Below are 18819 nucleotides of genomic sequence, written 5' to 3'. Positions count from 1 at the left end.
CTCCTTTACCCCTGCTGCCTGTTGTATCCCAAAATAGGACACAAAAGAGGAGGACTGTCATTTTTAAGGCAAGTGGAATGTTCTGGTAGGTGATAATACAAGGTATTGCTGTGAAAAAGTCATTTTTGAGTAACTGAAAGTTACCACTGTACACTTGGTGTGCTGTACTTTGGGAGGCAATTCAGTCTCCAAGTGGGCATGCAACAAGTGCCTGCTTCACAGGAGCTGTGTGCTGCTGTGTAATTAGTAACTGGGGAGTTCTGATGTGCTCATATGACAAGCACCATGCTGTGTAAAGGATTAGAATCTACCTGAGGACTTACGAAGGAGTTCTGTCTCAGGATCTATTGAAATAGTGAGACGTTGGAAACAAGTATTCCAGAGGGGGGGGGGTTCTTAAGCTTAAAATTAGTTTTATAGGTTTCAGTACTTATAGGTAATGCCTGATTTCTGTTAATTTACCACACAATGCCTTTTTACAGCATGATGTGTTGACTCCAGGTTTCTATAGTCTTTTCTTCATTGTATTTAACCTAAGTTCTGTGCAAATGGGAATCCTGTCCAGTGCTGGAAAACTGTAAGCAAACTTAAAGTTCAGCTGGTTGTGCCCATCTGCTTCTCCTTGCTGCCTTTACTGGCTGTGCTGTAGTTCTATCCTTCCCTAAGGCATACTCATTTTTGTGTTGTGGCTTTGGTTTATTATTATCTGATGCTCCGAAGCAGTGGGTCAGACAAGAGAGCTGCATCAACTGGAAAGTGACTTGTAGCAGCATTTTTTGCTTTTGCTGATTTGAGATTTGCCTGATAAAATGAGAACGGTTGCTTCAGTGAACGTGCTGCATGGTTCAATGTGTTTGTTGCAGGCAGATTGAATATTCCAGCTTCCTGTGATTCACTGTAAGTCACAAATGGTTCTCTTTGAATGGTTCTCTCTTTTTGGTTCTCTTTATTTTTTTTTAACATTAATGTGGGGCTTCATCATTGAAGAGCACATTAAGATTTAAAAAAATCATATTAAAAGAAGTGTCTGAACTGCAGTTGCAACTGTATTTAATTAAGTAGACTTTATTAATGGTAAGTTGCAGAGAAGATTCTCTGCAGTGGCAGTTTAAGACTTCAATTAATGTTATTAGAAGGATAAATCAGCAGTCTGAGGTTTTCTTTCCTTTATCCTTTGTTTTCACAAAAGGTATGAAAGTATTTATACACTGAAACTACTGCAAAGGTGTACTGGGAATATTTTTCAGTTGTGACAGAATTTCTGATCTCAAAACAGCTATTAAGCTTCAGGATAAAATCTGGAAGTATTGCAGGTGCTAGAGGACAACTGACACCTGATGTCACATAGCTGAATCTGACTGTTGACATGCCTATGGTTAAGACCTTTAAGCTGAAAGGTTTGGCATTTTAACAGATGTATTTATTTTTATTGTCAACTATGAGAATACAAGGAGGGCACTCAGAAAGCATGTAATAGGAAGTAAATCCTAATAGAGTAAGGTGTAGCACCTGAACCATTGGAGTAACTGGTGTTCTACAGGGGAAAATATTCTAGTTTCTAACATAGCATCAATCAGAAGTGTGAGAAAATTCATGAGCTATATCATAGAACAGACAGAGGGCATAAAATCCTTTCCTGGACATTGCAAAAAGTGATGTGGAACATCTGGAAACATCCAAGAATTTAAGATGGGAATTGTAAGGCAAACCCAAAAAATTAGCTGCAGATCCATTGTGAGACCACTTGGTGGTCTTGGGTTTTGCCTCTGTTTTGTGACGTGATACTGCAGTGTAATTTCTCTGGCTGTTCTGCAACAAAGATCTATAGCATTTTGTAATAATAATTCAGTAATTTTTCTTATCTGACACATGGTCTAACTAAATAGGGGGCTATAAATAGATGGGTCTCTGTGAGAGAAGTTGTCAACACATGGCTAGATTGCTCATCTACAGAAAGGCAATAACGTGGCCTTGGGTGGTAGGTCTCATGGGTCTAGAAGTCATGTCTGAGAAGCCAAGGAGACTTGGTGGGGAAAAAAAAAAAGATAAAATAGAAGTTGTAGTCCATATTGTTTTCTTCAAGAAAAATAAGTAGATGACAACTGGAGACCCATACATATTGCACCTATTTTCTATTAAGCAATGATGTTTCAAATAATCTGCTACTTCATGCTGGACTGCCTTGTAAAAGCAGAATTATTTCCTGCTATGGTGTTATGGATGTTGAGAATCATGTGATTCCGTGACTGCTGGTCTCATTAGTAGCTGTATGGAGATCAATAATTGGTATGACAGATTATGTTTTCGTGCTGGAAAACAGATGTCTCATAGGCTTCTAATTAAAAAAATAAATAAATAAAGCTTTTCAGAAATCAGGGAAGATTTGTTACGGAGTTTTTACATTTCAATTAAAGAATTCACTCTTTCAAGCTTTGAGTTGTAAACTCTTATCTGTGTTCTTTAGTCAGTATTCTTGTTTTCTTCATGCTTGTGGATTGAAGCCCTTGTCTGAACAGACAGCAAGGCTGTGCCAACTTCCATTTAAATGTCCAGGCAATTGTTATGTGGGAGGATTTGTGACTGATGGAAACACATTTGAGGAGTCAGTGGGCTTCTCTCATGTTACTTAGTGATGCAAATAAAATTGCAGCAGTGGTAAATGTGGGTCTTACAGTGGTGCATCGAGGGTCCTCCTTGAAGACATGACCATGGCCCTGTGCAAGCAGCTGCCTTCTTTGTGAAGGAGGTTGCAATAGGTAAAAACATAAATTAGGCTTTTATTTAATATTTTCTTAAATCTGAGGAACATATGTGAGGTTTCTCTTTGTTGCTTTTGGGAATCCCTACTGCAGGAGCTGAAATCCTCCCAGCTGCTCTTTGCAGCCTACAAACCTAGTCCTGTTCCTGCAACCAAGCACCATGGTTCTTCTGTGTGCTTGAGTAGATGACATTTAAACAAGAATCCAGTTCCTGATTGTCTTTGCGCTGTTTCAGGGGAGATGCTCATTTGAATAAAAGGATGTTCTGTACTGCAGGGCTATACTTCTAACAAATCAATTTATGAGGAAAACAAGACTTTGGAAATGAAGTGTTTGGAGTGATGCAATTCCTTGTTACAGCCTTTACCAAAAATCTTCCTTTGAAGTTAATTCTCATGGAAATATTGGTTCAAGTTGCGTGTTCTTCCATAGAGGTAAGGTATGATTTTGTTAGCTAATGGACAGGTTGTTAACATTTGGAGCCAAAGTCATAAGTTTTTGCAGAAAGTAATGAAATTACATGCTGTCCAACTAGGATAAGGGCATGTGGCCAGAAATGCATGGGTTATCATCAAGATGTCAGGTGTTCATCAGCGCTGAGAATCCGTCATACGGACAATGTTCAGTTTGAGTGCGTTTTAATGAGCACTGCTGAAGCTGTGAACAATCTGTCAGCACTTTTATTAGGCATCTTATTATTAAAGAGTTTATAGCTTGGCTGTAAAACCTCGCTGTGGGCTAAAACTAGTTAAATAGTAGTTTCAGAGCAATGTTTTGTGCCAGATTTAATTCAGATAGCTTTAGGCATTTTTCCATGTTTGTATCAGAAGGCAATATGCAAGTTCTGATTGAAATCTTTGGAAGTACGGCAAGGTAAAATACAAATGGCCTAGATCTGAAGCTTAACTCATAACAGACAGTAAGGCACTACAGCACCGTAGAATGTGTTTAATGTATAATAACTGTGTACAGAGGCTGCAGCAGTGGGCTTTATGTTTCAGAGTAGAAGATGAAGTCCACAGCGAAACAGAAGCCTGTTTTGTCTGAGCAGGGTCTTTAAAATCAGAGCTACCCTGAGGCTGGCTGTGAAAAATGTAATTGACTAGCTCTGACAGGAATAATGACTTAATTTAAAACAAAAACTATTAATTTAAAATGCTACTGTCACGATACTTTTTCCACGTTGTACGCAGTAAACAGCTCAGCAGAGCAATTAACTTGCAGGGCTCTTGCTTGTGGAACAAACAGTCTCATTTCTCACGTCAGCATTCACAGTTTGGTACAGATTTTCTGCCAAGTAAAAGCAAACACTTTTTAGGTGGAGGTGGCATCAAGTAGTACGTCATGTTATTGTCACTTCAAGACTTTGGGTGTGGAGAAGTATTATTCTTTAACTTTATAAACATTGTTGACAGAGAAGTTGCATAAACCTGTAGCTGAAGAATCTAAGCTTTGAAAGATCAAAGAGGTAAAAGTACAGCAAGTGGTGTGTGAAGACCTGCTGATGTTTGTTTTATTTCAGTCCGTCATGCAGTACATGTTGCATCAGTAATTCTTTGCTTGTCATCGGCTGCCTGTCACAGGCAAGTTCCTGGGGATGAAAAATTCACCTTTTTTCTTGCCAACAGAGCTGTGTCTGGAGCAACTTTTCTAAGGTGAATCTGAGCAAATGTGCTGAAGAGACCTGTTTGTTTGGGAAAGCAGCTTTGTTGGGCAGCATTGTCATTGATTGCATGCCCTGGACTGTGGCCTGTCTGATGTCCACTGAGCTGTACAGCAGTCTGAAGGTAGTTGTGGGCAGGCTTTATGAGCTGTTTTTGTTATGGTTTTTGGTTCTTTAATACATACATGAAATTCAAGGAAGAATGTCAAGGGGTTCCTCCTTTGCTCTCATTTGCCTTTCTTCTTCTTCGTTACTTTAGCTGTTTACCAGCTATGGCAGCTGAAGTGTACCAATTATAATGCAGAACAGATAGATGAGTCACCTTGCAGATACTCTCAGGCTGCTTCTGTGGAACATAAGATTGAAATAAATATGATTTTCTACTAGCAGTTCATTTATAATTTTTTTTTTTACATATTAGAAATTTTTTGTATGAAAAATAATAGCATTGGGTGAATTCGGGATGGAACCTAAGCATCTCAGTTAAGAGTTGTGTTCTGAAATCATAAATAATAGCGAGTTGCATTAAGCTATTCATTTTTAATCAAGTATTACAGCTTTTCTGATTATTGGACAATGTAAGAGTATCTGCAGTTCTTCTATTCCCTTACAGCAAATAGTCCTCCCTTTGGTGATTTTCAGCTTGAGCCATTAATACCTGCACGTTATTACTCTTGATGAGTTTTCAGTAGATTTATGAGAAGACTGGACTAGATACAGGATTTGGTAAGATTTAGTTCTCTTTATTCACAGGGAAAATTAGATGATACCTAAATTTCGAGAACCTCTTTCAAGTAAAGTGCTCTGGGCACTTAAGCTGTAGAATCTATATTTCCTCCTGTCTTGGAAGAAGAAAAAAATCCTTGTTTGCAAAACATTTGGGGCAGCAGCACTTGGCTTCAAGCATGTGGTTCAAGGTAGTTGTGCGCTGAACATTGAACGTGTGGTAGCTGAATTGCATGGCTTGCTGGAGTTTAATCCACAAGATGAAGAGTTTTTGCACTAGTGGTATGTGGATTGAGCATTTCTTTTGTGCTGCATAGTCAAACATAATATGCCTTTCAGTACTTGTTTCACATAGCCTCGTTTTTAGAGAGGAGGTGACTCTGAAACTTTTGGTGGCTGTATATGCAAATGTGTCATGAATACTTAGCTATTTCCTTCTCTGAATACTTATTCTTTCATTTAAATTCCTAGCTAAGTAAGTGTGAAGACAATGCAGATACGTACTGCACAAACTTCAGGTACAGACAAAGATAAGTGTACCTAAGAATGTAATTTAATGTACAGTGTTAACTGAGGCTTTTACAAAGTTCAAACTGTGACTCAGTGCTGGGTTTCTCAACTACTGATGCTTAAAGATATTTTGGCCCGGGCTTCTAAATTCAAGTGGTCACTGTAGTGTTTGTGAGTAAACAAGATTTTATCTGAGCTGCTGGCTAAGTGATGCTGACATAATTACTGTGTGTATTGAAACTGGAGCACAGGGTACAATTAATCCTTCTAAGAAACTTGCACATGTGGCAGTGTGTGCTGCTGCTTTCTGGAAGCTGACAGTCTCCTTAGCTACTGATAAAACAGAGCATGTAGAGTCCAGGTTCTTCTCAAAAGAGACAGCAATTTACCTCTTTCTCTGTCTGTGGAAAACAGTTTTTCAAAGTTGAGAAAATCCTCTTGCTGTTAATCCTTTTAACCCCTTTTTGGTTATGGTGAAACCTGTACAACAGCTTAAAACGCATAGTGACTGGCGAGAGGGATGCTGGCATACAGGGTGATCACATTATCTGTGCCTCCTTTGGCAGTCACACCAAATGAGGAGGGAAATGTATGATAACACTAAATTTGAGTATACGTTTCTAAGCCCAACTTTATTGGGAAGTTCTTTGACGAATTTTTAAACAGACTCACAGAAAATCAGGAATAGCATTGTTACTGTCAGTTATTTTTAAGTTTCTTAGTGAGTTCCTGGTACTTATCTCTAATTAATTGTTCTTACTGGATGAACTGTAACTTCAAATGTGAATTTTTCATAATGTAGGTACTTTATTGTTGCAGTTATGGTGACTGAATTATAAGAAAATTAAAATACATGTTAAAAAACACATATATTCATAGAGCATGTATACATCCAGTTAAATTCTTTAGTCTTGACATTAAAATAATTGAACTGACTGAAGTAAAAAAATGTTTCTGTGGTTTTAAACAGATTCTTGAGGCACGGGCTAAATATTTCACTTAAAAGACAGGATAAAGATCTGCAATTTCTTATGAGAGCAGTGAAACAAATGTTTTGCTTTTCGAAGCAGTGAAACAAATTCTTCCAGGGAGGTGATGTAACAAGGGAGGTAAAAATGAGGTTCTGTTCCATGTGTATCCTAATGGCTGCTAAGGAGTCAAAGGAAATCTGAAAGAAAAATTATGAGAATAATCAGAAAAGGAAGAAAAAAAATGTCGAAGAGTTTTTTGTGTTTTAATGTGAGAAATGGAGAATGGAGACAGCAGTCAATGAGCAGAACGCAAACTACCATGTTTTCAGATTACAATTATTTTGGTATTATCTACATTATTTTTTAAAAAGAGTTTATAGGATTTATTCATAGTTCTACACTTCTTCCATTCTTAATTGTTAGATTGTTTAAACTTCAATACCTGTAGTTATGCTTTTGTACTCTGAAATATCTGTGCTACTGAAGTATTGTTTAACAAGTCCTGTTTGTGATGACTGGTCTATTCCTCTTCCTGTAGCTCAAAAGCCGAGAAAACCCTTAAGTATAACAAGTGTGACTTCAATATATCACAGTCCATTACATTTCATCCAGTTATCCCATTTTACAGATGAGAGATTTTGGCCAACAAGTAGATTAAGTCAATTAGTCTGGGAGACTGAACTTTATACAACACACTGAATAGCAGAGATCAAGATGCTGTTACTGTCAAGTACCTGCAGCAAACAAAAACTGGAGTGGGATATACCTCGGTGATCACAGAATAGTTTAGGTTGTCAGGGACCTCAAGGATGATCTGTGTTCAATCCTTTGTCAGCCACTAGATCAGACTGCCTGGGATCCCACCTGGCCTGGTCTTGAATGCCTCCAAGGATGTGACACAGACAACTTATCTGGACAACTTGTTCCAGTGCCTCACCAACCTCTGAGTGAAAAAATTTCTCCCCTACAAGTAACTTAAATCTCCCATCCTTTCTTTTAAAGCCATTCCCTCTTGTCCTATCACTCTCAGACTGCGTCAAAAGTCAACTCACTTCCTGTAAGCTCTTTTCAAGTACTGGAAGGCTGCACTGAGATCTTCCCAAAGCCTTCTCTTTTCCAAGCTGAAAAAGATCTATTCCTTCAACCTTTCTTCATAGGAGAGGTACTCCAGCCCTTCGATCATCTTTATGACCCTCCTCTGGACCTGCTCCAATAGCTGTGCTCCTTTCCTGTACTGGGGGCCCCAGACATTGTCTCATTACTCCAGATGGGGCCTCACAAGACCCTTCCTCTCTCTGATGGCCAGTCCTCTGTTGATGCAGCCCAAGACACTGTTGGCCTTCTGGGTAGCAAGAGCATGTGGCTGGTTTATGTCCAGCTTTTCGTCCATCATGATGCACAAGTTCTTTTCTGCAAAGCTGCTCTCAAGGAGTTGTTCTTCCAGTCAATATTTGTATCTGGGATTGCTTTAACCCAGGTGTATCACCTTGTACTTGGCCTTGTTCAACTTCATTTTGTTCTCATTTGCCCACTTTTCAAATGTGTCCAGGTCCTTCTGGATGGTGTCCCTGCCTTCTAATGTGTCAGTTGCACCACTCAGCTTGATATTATTGACAAAATTGCTGAGAGTACTCTCAATCTCACCATCTATGTCATTGATAAAGATGTTGAATATCACTGGTCCCAGGATGGACTCCTGGAGGACACCACTTGTGACCAGCCTCCATTTGAGCATTTTACTGTTGACAGAAACCCTCTGGCTATGACTATCTGAACATGTATTTACCCATCAAATAGCCCAGCCTTCAAATCAATCTCTCTCTAATTTAGAAATCAGGATGTGGTACAGTACCATGTCTAAGGCCTTGCACAAGTCCAGATGGATGACATCCGTTGCCCTTCATTTCTCCACCAATGCTGTCACCCCACTACAGAAGGCTGTCAGATTAGTCAGACATGTTGTGCCTTTGGTGGAGCCCTGCTGTGTCTTTCTTGGATCACTTCCTTGACACACATATGCCTTAACTGCTCTTCCAGAAGGATCTGTTCCATGATTTTTCCAGGCACAGATGTGAAGCTCACTGGCCTGTAGTTCCCTGGGTCTTCCTTTCTCTATTTCTTGAATATAGGAGTAATGTTTCCCTTTTTCCAGTTGCTAGGGGCTTCATCTGACAGCCATGCTTTTCAAATATGATGGAGAGTGGCTTGGCAACCATATCGAGTTCCTTTAGAACCCTGGGATGCATATAATCCATCCCCATAGACTTGTATGCATTCAGCCTCGTGAAGTGGTCTTGGATTCCACACTTCCACTGGGAGGGATTTTGCTCCCTAACCCCACGTAGAAGTTCATGGATATGAAAGGCTTCAGTAGCCTGACTGGCCATGAAAACCAAGGCAAAGAACTCATTAAGTATCTCAGCATTCTCCATGTCTGCAGAGGCCCTTTTCATTTATCAGAGGAGGAGGTATGCTCTCTTTTGCCAGACTTTTCTGCCCAGTATATCTAAAGAAACTCTTCTTGTTTTCCATGTCCCTCACCAAGTTCAATACCATCTCTTCTTTGGCTTTTTCTTGTCCTGTCCCTGCATAAGGGATATGTATTTAAAAGTATATGTGTTCTAGTTTTTTCTTAATCTGGTTTCTCATTGAAGAGTGAGTCTGACAGCTGGAATTGTTCTTAAATTTTCTAAAGGGAAGAAAATTTAAGGTTTTTTTCTCTCTTATTAGAGAGTGGAATCTGTACTTGTCTTTTTGTGTTAATTTTTTTTAAATCAAAGACTCTGAGTTTATTTTAGATAAGTCTTTACCACATTCTTATTACTCCTGTCTTCATTAGATCTTTTAACACAACTGCATCTGACATTTTCTTCTTAGTCTGATTTTGCTTGTGTTTAATTTGAGTGAAGTGACATTATAGTATTTAGCTGGATTCCCTTTGTCTCAAATTCTTACCATTCCTCCAGTTTCCCTGACAGCTCTCAATGAAATACTCTGTTAAAGGGTTTTCTGAGTTTGGTTACAACATATTGCACTTAGAGTAGAAAAACAAGCTTGCTAGAAAAAAAGTGTGAATGCAAATACATGTTAAGTTTATTTATCTAAAAGTTTATAGGGGATCCTTTTTCTAGCAGTGATATAATGAAAGTACCCAGTAGTGAGAGGGAAGTAGTGTGTTCACTGTGATCATAAGGCAGAAGAGCATCCAGAGAAAAAGGAAGATGACCTTGAGTTGCAGATTTACGTTCAAATCTACATTTAATTGTTGTTTGGTGGCATTAAGGAGGTCTTAAAATCAGTATTAGAAACACAATCTGAAATTTAATTAGCTTTTCTTCTACCTGGTGTTTAAGCAGAAATTGTGGTGTGCTGGTATGCGTTGCTTCTGAGTGAAAGGATTACCTACGTTTTGGCAGAGGCAAGGACACAGAGAAGAGCAAATGTTGCATAACTGCAGTTATGGGAAAGCTGCCAAATCTTGTTGCTTTGTGAATATCTACGGTTTCAGATGAGTTAGCATCAACAACTTCATATTTTCCTGAGTTACGCTTGGTTTTTAAGGAGGAAGGAAAATGGCTTCGTAATACTGTTAATCTCTGTGGTATCGTCTTTCAGGCACTGCCAATGTTACATGAATGATGCTAAGCTTAGTAAAGCAGGTACTGAGCCATTTCCTTGCACAGTAATAGACAATTTGCTCTTACTGGATGGAAGAAAAAGTTTCTTAAAATACTTTAGGTACATAACTTCAAACACTTAATTTTTAAGAACTTAGAAGTACTTCTGGCAACTAACCAGGGACTTTATGAGAAGAAAACATCACGTTATGAGAAAGCATTTGAGGGGTTCTTTTACGTTAAAAATGTGTCCAGTTTTCATCCTTTTGAGTTATGACAACCACTCTACAGAAAACAAATCTGAAAAGATTGAGAAAATATTCATGTCAAGAAATATATTTTAAGTATGAGTATAGCAAGTAGGTGCGTATACCTTAGCTGCATCTATTCTCTTTGCGTTTTCTTATGTCCCCATTCTGTCAGTCTGCAGTCTTAAACAAACAGATCCAAATGTCACTGATATTTTTGCTTAAAAGACAGAATCTGTAACCTTTCAGGGAGTATATTAATAGCTGCAACAGCTTGCTATAAACAATCTCAGCATTTTCCTTATTCATGAAATAAATCTCTTTAAACTTCTCTTAGTGAAAGATGTCTTTAAATGGTGCATTATTAATGAGCATTGTTTAAAACTGAACCTAGGAAATTTAAGGCTGTGTATGATCTATTGCAAAGAATAATCTATGCTTTATTCCTCTGTCCGTCTGATCTGCTATTACAGTTCTCCCATTTATTGTTCCATTGACTGATTATTTTATCTTGATTTTGACTGTTTGCTCATTCCTTTGCCTACATATGCAAGTGCAAATATGCAACCTGCTCTCTTGCAGTCAAAAGGCTCTATTACCGTCTTAGTTTTCTTTCTCTGCTATCATTTTAAACACCTGTACAGCTAGATTTCTTTGTTTTCCCATAGTTCAGGCTAAAATGGAGAGAGGTCTTGAAGGAGACAAAAGTGCACAGTGGCAAAGGGAGCAGCTGCAACTCTTTCTTTACTAAAGCTACATCTGAAGCATTGCAGCACTGAGAATCAATGCATTCCAAGGTTGTTCTTAACCTGGAGCATGTCTGTTATGTCCCATGGTGGTAGAGAGGGACTTCAGTACATGCATCGACCAAACTTCTGTGTCTGCATCCTAGGCTTTTCTGATTCTTACAAGTTTTATTAACGTTCCTGTGTAAAGAAGTTAGTTATACAGGTATTTTTAAGTTAGTCTGGCCCATAGCCTGAGACGACAAACTGCAGCTGTAAACTAAATGCATTGAAAGGCATTGAGACTAAACAAATGAATTTACCATTTGTTTTTACAACAGTTTTTATTTAAAAACAAACAAACAAAAATACTCAAAGTGTCTTGGATACAAGCTCTTTGAATGCTTTGATGTGAAATACACTAGAGAATGTAGTATGTTGAAAGAGCTGTGAGCTTTGTGAGCACTACTCTCTTCATGTAATGTTATTGAGATATATCATGCTTTTGTATCTTATTTTCTTTCAAATGAGTACTATTTTCTCTCCAGTGGTGTTGTAATGGAGGGAGAATTGGAAAAATAACAATTTTTGTGGTAAGGAGAACTTATATTTGTTCTGAACTGATGGTTGTAGACATCTTTTAGATTGGTTTCATTATATGACAGTAGTGTTTGCAGAAAGATGCGCCTGATGATAAATTTGGTGTACAAGTTAGACACTGAATACTTCTATGTTTTCTGTAGTCTCAAATGGGCAAATAAGGATGTTGCTCAACTCTGTAGATCTCTTCTGGGTTACACAGCTCTCAAGAGCTACCAGGCTTTGCATCTAACGTGGGCAAATCTTCTCAGTTTGGAAGAAACTTTGTCTCTGGACGTTAACTTAGAATCATAGAATCACCAAGGTTGGAAAAGACCCAAAAGATCATCCAGCCCAACTGTTCACCTATTACCATTTTCAGTTCTGGTTTTCCAGAATGTATACATTGCTTTCGGGTTCAGTCAGTGACCAAGGCATCTATGTACACAGGAAATTAAAGATGTGTAATAAATCAATTTATCTTATAAATGCAGGACACTGATGTCTTTGTGGAGATAAAAGCAGTTATAAAAAATCTAAATTGAAAAGTTGCTCATGGTTTTATTCTTTTCCTTTTTTGAAATAATACAACATATGCTTGAACAGCTTTCATAGAGACGTCTGTGTATGTGGATGCTTTGAGAAGGTAAAAAGAAAATGTTACATAGCTAAAATATGACTCAAAAAATCTGTGTAGCATTCCAGTAGTCAACGGAAGTCTTAGATATATTACTATGTCCTAAGACTGTTTTCTCTAATATATATTTCTGAATCCACATTCTACAGGTTATCTTTCAAAACCATTTATGATTACATCAGTGCCTGGTGGTGAAATAGATCATGCAGTGATTTAGCCTTATCTGTGATGCTGTAGCTGGAGGTAATTGCTGATGCAGGGGCACCGTGCTGCAGTGGGCTGACACTGTCAGCACTTATGGCATGAGACTTGGAGCTGCAGCAGATCTGGTGCTCTTGGGCTAACCCTCATAAATAGCACCCACGTGCTCTGATCTGGGAGATGCACCTCATCTGCTGTGCTTTTCTCTGAAAGCAAGGAGTGGTTTTGCTGGGGAGAATGGCATGATGGGCTCAGAGCTGCGGGATTTTGAAGGCACTTGAATCAGTTGATGTATTCTGGGTGCTGGCTGAGTTGAATGTTTGGCAGTGAGTCTGCGTGAAGGCATTCTAAATAGATTTCTGCACAAATAATTTTTTGTGGAAGCTGTTAGGAATCTACCTCTATAGTAATGTTTATCATTTCATAACATCTATCTTACTGGTGCTCAGGATGATGCATTTATGTCCCCAGATTTCTAAAGAAGTATTTTGGCATGCTTATGTAATATTTAGCAATAGTAGTAGGTATTTTTCACAAGTAAATAGGTAACTGCAGTTGTATCAGGCTGTGGTCAGTGAATTTTTCTTCTCACTACTCCAGAGCTAAAGAGAAATTTTTCTTTTGAATGGAAGGTGTTTCATTTCAAACAAAGAAAATTTGGCAAAGCAACAGCAATGCATTCCTGTAGGTGATATTTCAGAACAAAATGAGGGACAGTACCATGGTGGGTTCTCTTATCCCACAAAATTTACAGTAAGATGGGGCTAGTGTAACTTACTGAGATTTGGATGCTGCAGAACAAGAGGCTTCTTCCTGTTCTAAGCAAACAGTTGATCTCGGAAGCTTCAGTTTCCTGAGTACTCCAAACAAAATAACCTCAACTTTGAGACTGTGGGTGATCCTTTCTCTTAATGGCTTTTACTTAAAATCCTTAAGAATATAAACCTTGTTTTAATGTAACATCTCAGATGTTTGTGTAAACCAGGACAACAATTTCCTACATCTAACCCTGAGTGTTTCTTTTGGTATTATACCTAGCAGCATTTTGCTCTTGATGTCCAGCTGTGTAAATTTCTCGTTTGAAAGTGGAAGCTTTGCATTAAGCAATTGGATTCTAAGGTTTTTAAAAGTACATGACATGATAGTTGTAGCTCTCATCTTATTCTGTCAGTCAATTCCTTTGATTAAATGATGAATTTTCTTTTGTATCAAGCTTTCCATTTAGCATAAGACTTTTGTATTTTTATGATTTCAGAGTAGACTTTAAAAAAAAAAATTACTTTAAACAGTGCATCTTTGACAGTTGTTGTAACCCTACTGTTTATCATGGGGATATCTCTTTTTCTCTCTAAGTATGAATGGCCACAAATGGTCAGACAGTATAGGATGCAGCTTAGAGTGCTCAATGTAGGACTTGGTTAAGCCACACTTCCATATTCCTTTGGGAATTTTTTTGGCACTATAGCTAAAGATACCTTCTTTCTTTTTGCCTTCTTTGAGCTTTATTTCTATATTAAATAACACTTCTCTTCAAAATTCTAATTTTGCATTATTTAATTCTTAAAATTCTTTTCCCGGTACTTCGGGATTACACAGCACTTATATCAAATCTGTTGTTTCTGGTATTGAAATGCAAGTTCTGCTAAGTATATTGCTTATAGAATGGAAAGGAGCTCTTAACAGTAATAACTAAAAAAAACAAACAACCAGTTTCTCATCTTGTTTAAAACAAACAGCCTATCATATGCCCTTGAAGTGTTTCTTAGCATCCCATATTGTACCATCCAAACACTGAAAATAGAAAGCATACATCATGTGAGTAACTCTGTTAATTTATCCAAGCAGTGAAATTTTTTATTGACCGAAAATCATGAGAAATCTATTAATGACAGCACAAAAAGTTTTCCCTATGATTCTTTATCAAAGTCCTATGCTCTTGAGATTTAGTGTTTGGTTTAGGAATTATATGTTCCACTCATTTAAAGCCAACCATTGCCAATGTACTTAACCCTTGCTTTTGGAATATTTGTGCATCTTTTGGGCCAGAATTGAAGAAAAATGTAAGTTGCCTTCTGAACAAACTGCTGTCAATCCTCCTCATTGCTAGAGCAAGCATGTTACTTTGATGCAGGGAAATAGCTTAGTAAAAAATGTATATAGACTCTTTCTGAACCATCTTCCTGTAGATTTTTTGGGAAATTACTGTAGTAAAGAGTCACTGAATCAGAGAATGATAGAATTGCTCAGGTTGGAGAAGACCTTAAAGATCATCAAGTCTAATCATAACCTAACTGACTACCCAAACTCTGTCTTTTAAAAAAGACATTTTCTATTTGCACATTATTTTCAGTTCATCTTACAGTAAGTAATGTGTGGTGCAAAGGATAACAAGGCAAAATGAAGTAGTTCTGTTGTAAACAACTCTGTTGTAAAGTTTTTATTTTGTTTTAGGTTTTCCTATTTTGCAAGCAGAGTATGTATAACAATTCAAAAAATCCTGTTACAGAAGTATATATAATAAATTATCTAGATTTCAGTTAGCTCTCAGTGTTTGAAACTGTCAGGTCTTTGAAAATTGAGGGTTTAATATGCAAGCCAAAAGGGCAATAAAACTAAAGTGTTAGAGACCTTTGTTTTCAGGTCAGCCACTATTTCCTTCTGTCTTTGAGTTCTGGAGAACTAACAGAAATGAGAAATAGCTTCAGAGTGCTCCTTTGAACCTTAGCTAGTTTGTTTTGCAACACAGGAAGAGAGGCATGAAACTGAGGCTTGGAGTAAGCATATGTTTAGCAGGTACTGTACAGCTTAAATGCATCCACACCATGGTAATCACCCTCTCGTGTCAGTGGGTCTGTTTTTCCTTTTTCTTTGACTTGTCAGGTTCTTTTTTATTGGCTTTAAACTTGACCATTAAGAGCTTCTCAGGCTGCTGAATTCAGACAACGTTCTCTTCTTCAGCTGTTCAAGGTAACTGCCACACGCTGCCATTTTGTTTTCTGAAGCGGTTCTAGAATTTCTGAAAGATGCTGTTCAGCTTTTCTGAGTTTCAGGATTGTTTTTAGGATTGGGGTTTTCAGGAAAACTAACTGTGAGACTTTCTAAGTCAGATACATTTAAGAAGAGTTATGTTTGCTTACAGCCATGCAGATATCATTGATGGCATTGGCAGGAGGTGTTGACTCATTTATTAATGTATCAAATATACTCTTCTGCCCTACTTGTTTTAATTATGTGGTCAATTTTCAAGCTTGCAAAGCCCTGTTCAAGTTGGTATCTGCTTTTGCTTTCTTGGTTTTATTAAGTATTTGTTCAGATTGACTTGTAAACTAATGGCCATGTTTCTCAAGCCCTTGTTTTCATCAACAGTTCACCTGAGAAGTATCTTTCCTGTGTTGCTTTTGTGCCATTGTGATTTTATAAGCATTCTTCTTTAGACATTATGAAATCTCTGTTCATATTTTCCCGGGCATTTGCAGGTGTATTTAATAACTTATTCCCTCGAGCTTTCTTGAAAGAAAGAAAAAGTTAAATCACATGGCTGTGTATATGATATATATGGTACTTATTCTGAGATATGAAAGAAATTGAAAGGAAATTATATAGCTGCATTGTACTCCAACTGTATATCAGTCTGCATCCTGTGATATATAGAAATTGTGGAAAGAATGATTGAAGCTTAGGAAAAAAATTATACAGGATTAGAATTGATTCTGTCATTATAATTGAGTAAGATAGATATGGAAAATTTACACATGCAGAACTACAGGCTTGCTAAAGTATAAAATCCTATAATTGATATTGCTATTGGTTTCTCTGGAATTGAGATATAGCCTTGTTGTTGTTGTTTTTTAATGTCATCTTTGCCAGAATTTTGTTATTTTATTTATTTGTAGAAAACCAATCCTCTTGGGTTTTGTGCTTTTTGGGGGAGAAAAAAACAAAACTAAAGAAGGTAGCATTGTAAGTTCATGTGCATTTTTAAAGGAGTAATTAATCATGCCAATGATATCAGTGTCTGTCTTGTCTTGTTGATTTCCCCCAAACAGAGATCTATTCCCTAACCTCCATCTTCCTTGTCTGAAAAACTGTTTTGTTCAGCACTGTTGTCGATGAATGACAAGTCTGTCACTGGACATTATCCACATATCTTTCTTTTTTAATCTTTTCCTTCCTTTCTTCCCTTGGGTTTCATGTTGTCTTCTCCTTGGTGATTTCTTTTATGAATAAATGATTTTAGTTTTTTACATTTTTGTTAGAAATTGTCATTTATCATCAGACAACAGGAAACATTCAATAGTTTAAAAAACATACAATACTTAGGATGTAATTAGTGTAAAATATTAACTAACAGTAAAGCCATAGGTTGTATAATAACATTTTGTAATGAGTGAAAAAAATGTATTTTTACATTAGGAACAGCCAAGGAAATGAAGTATATTATCCTCTTCAAAGGCAAGTTATAGAAAAAAATATATGTTAGCTCTTGTGAAATCCAGTGAAAGATTTTAGGAAGCCGTGTACCAGGTTAATCTGTGTCAGGGGATGACAACTGAAAGACGTCTTCTTACAGGAGGTCTTGCACATCTGCTTGAAATTTATAGATCCTTTGGAGGTACTTGGGAGGTTGGAACGAGGGAAGAAGCAGAAATAAAAATAAAACATTTTTAGCATTTCCAACTGTATTGCTCTAGTCACTGTTTGTTTTATTTATGAGCCTATCGGACCCAAATGCATACACACTCTTACCTGTGACAAACTGGCAAGTGGGATATAAAAATGAAAGATTTTTTCCCTTTCCTGATGGCTAAGGAATCATTGATCTTCCTTAAACTAACATTAATCTTAGAAAGGCAGCAAGAAGCTTATAGGTCTTTCATGCAAGCTGAATGTGGTAAATTGGAAAACAAGAGAAAAATCCTTTTGTCCATATTCCTTACTACTGGGCGTATTTCATAATGCTGCTTGCCAGCTGATTATAGCCATTATTTCATTAAAGTTTCGTGTTCAGAGCACAACCATGGCATGCTTTGGAATAATTAGCTTAGACAGTAGGATACAAAAACTGTTGAGAAAATTGGACTTACTTTCCTGAATGGATCATTAATGGAAATAATGTTTGGATGTGGTGCTCAGGGGCATGATTTAGCAGAGGGTTGTTAGTTAGGGTAGTATGGTCAGGTTGAAGTTGGGCTTGATGATCTTTAAGGTCTTTTCCAACCTGAGCAATTCTGTGATTCTATGGAGTTTTAGAATATGCTCTGAAGTATTCAGTACAACAGTTTTGAGTCAGAAGTTCCAAGGTATTGACAGGCAGTATCATATTTGCTCAGCAGATCAAGTAATTTAAAAGAGCTGTGTGTGGAGGTGGTTATTTTTCAGCTTTCTGAAATCAAAGTAAGCTGACTTGGGAGTATAATATGCAGATATTTTTTTGGACTAGATTGGATGTTTTTAATCCTATGTCGTCTGAATTCCTTTTTATGCATTTCCCAATCTTCAGTTCTGCATGAATACCTTAAGTAACTTGTGATGGCTGCTTTGCTGTAGCGAAGATGGACTTGCTTTGGTAAAATTAGATGTGGATTCCAGTTAGGATGCAGCCTCTGTGCCTGGGTCCTTTCTCTGAAAGAGATATTCAGATGTGTTTTTTATATAACTGATTTTGCAGGTGGTTGATACTTCTGTGTAAGATGGTAACTATGCACACATCTTGCATTTAACACAGAAAAGAGTAGAACATAGTGACAGAAACCGCACTTCCTCTGCAACGGAAGCAAGTGCCTGTCATGTCCACTCCCCTAGCTCTGCTTAGGCCACCAATTCTATCACACGGATGTAAGCTCACATTTTTAAAGGCTATGCATTCAAATTGCAACCCAAGTCATAAATATTTTTATAGTTTCAAGTTAAAGATCGAATTTGGATTTCTTTGCACAATGCTTGCGCTTGATAGCCTGTGGGATAGACACAGAATAGCCTGTGTTGAGCTGGCAGCAGCCAGCAGCAGTGGAGTGCAGACCAGTGGCTGGAGGTGCTATTTTGTTCTCAGTCTCATTGCTCTCTGCTGCTAAGCCAGGTGGCCTCACTGATATTTGTGCCTACAGTCATCCTATGGGAGTCACAAACTTTATTTATCCTCAAGGATAGCATGTGATAGTTTTAGCTGATCCAAAACGTGTCTTT

This window comes from Coturnix japonica, chromosome 5, assembly GCF_001577835.2.
Source record: "Coturnix japonica isolate 7356 chromosome 5, Coturnix japonica 2.1, whole genome shotgun sequence".
In the NCBI taxonomy this organism is placed as follows: domain Eukaryota; kingdom Metazoa; phylum Chordata; class Aves; order Galliformes; family Phasianidae; genus Coturnix; species Coturnix japonica.
Note: the sequence above shows the minus strand (reverse complement) of the source record.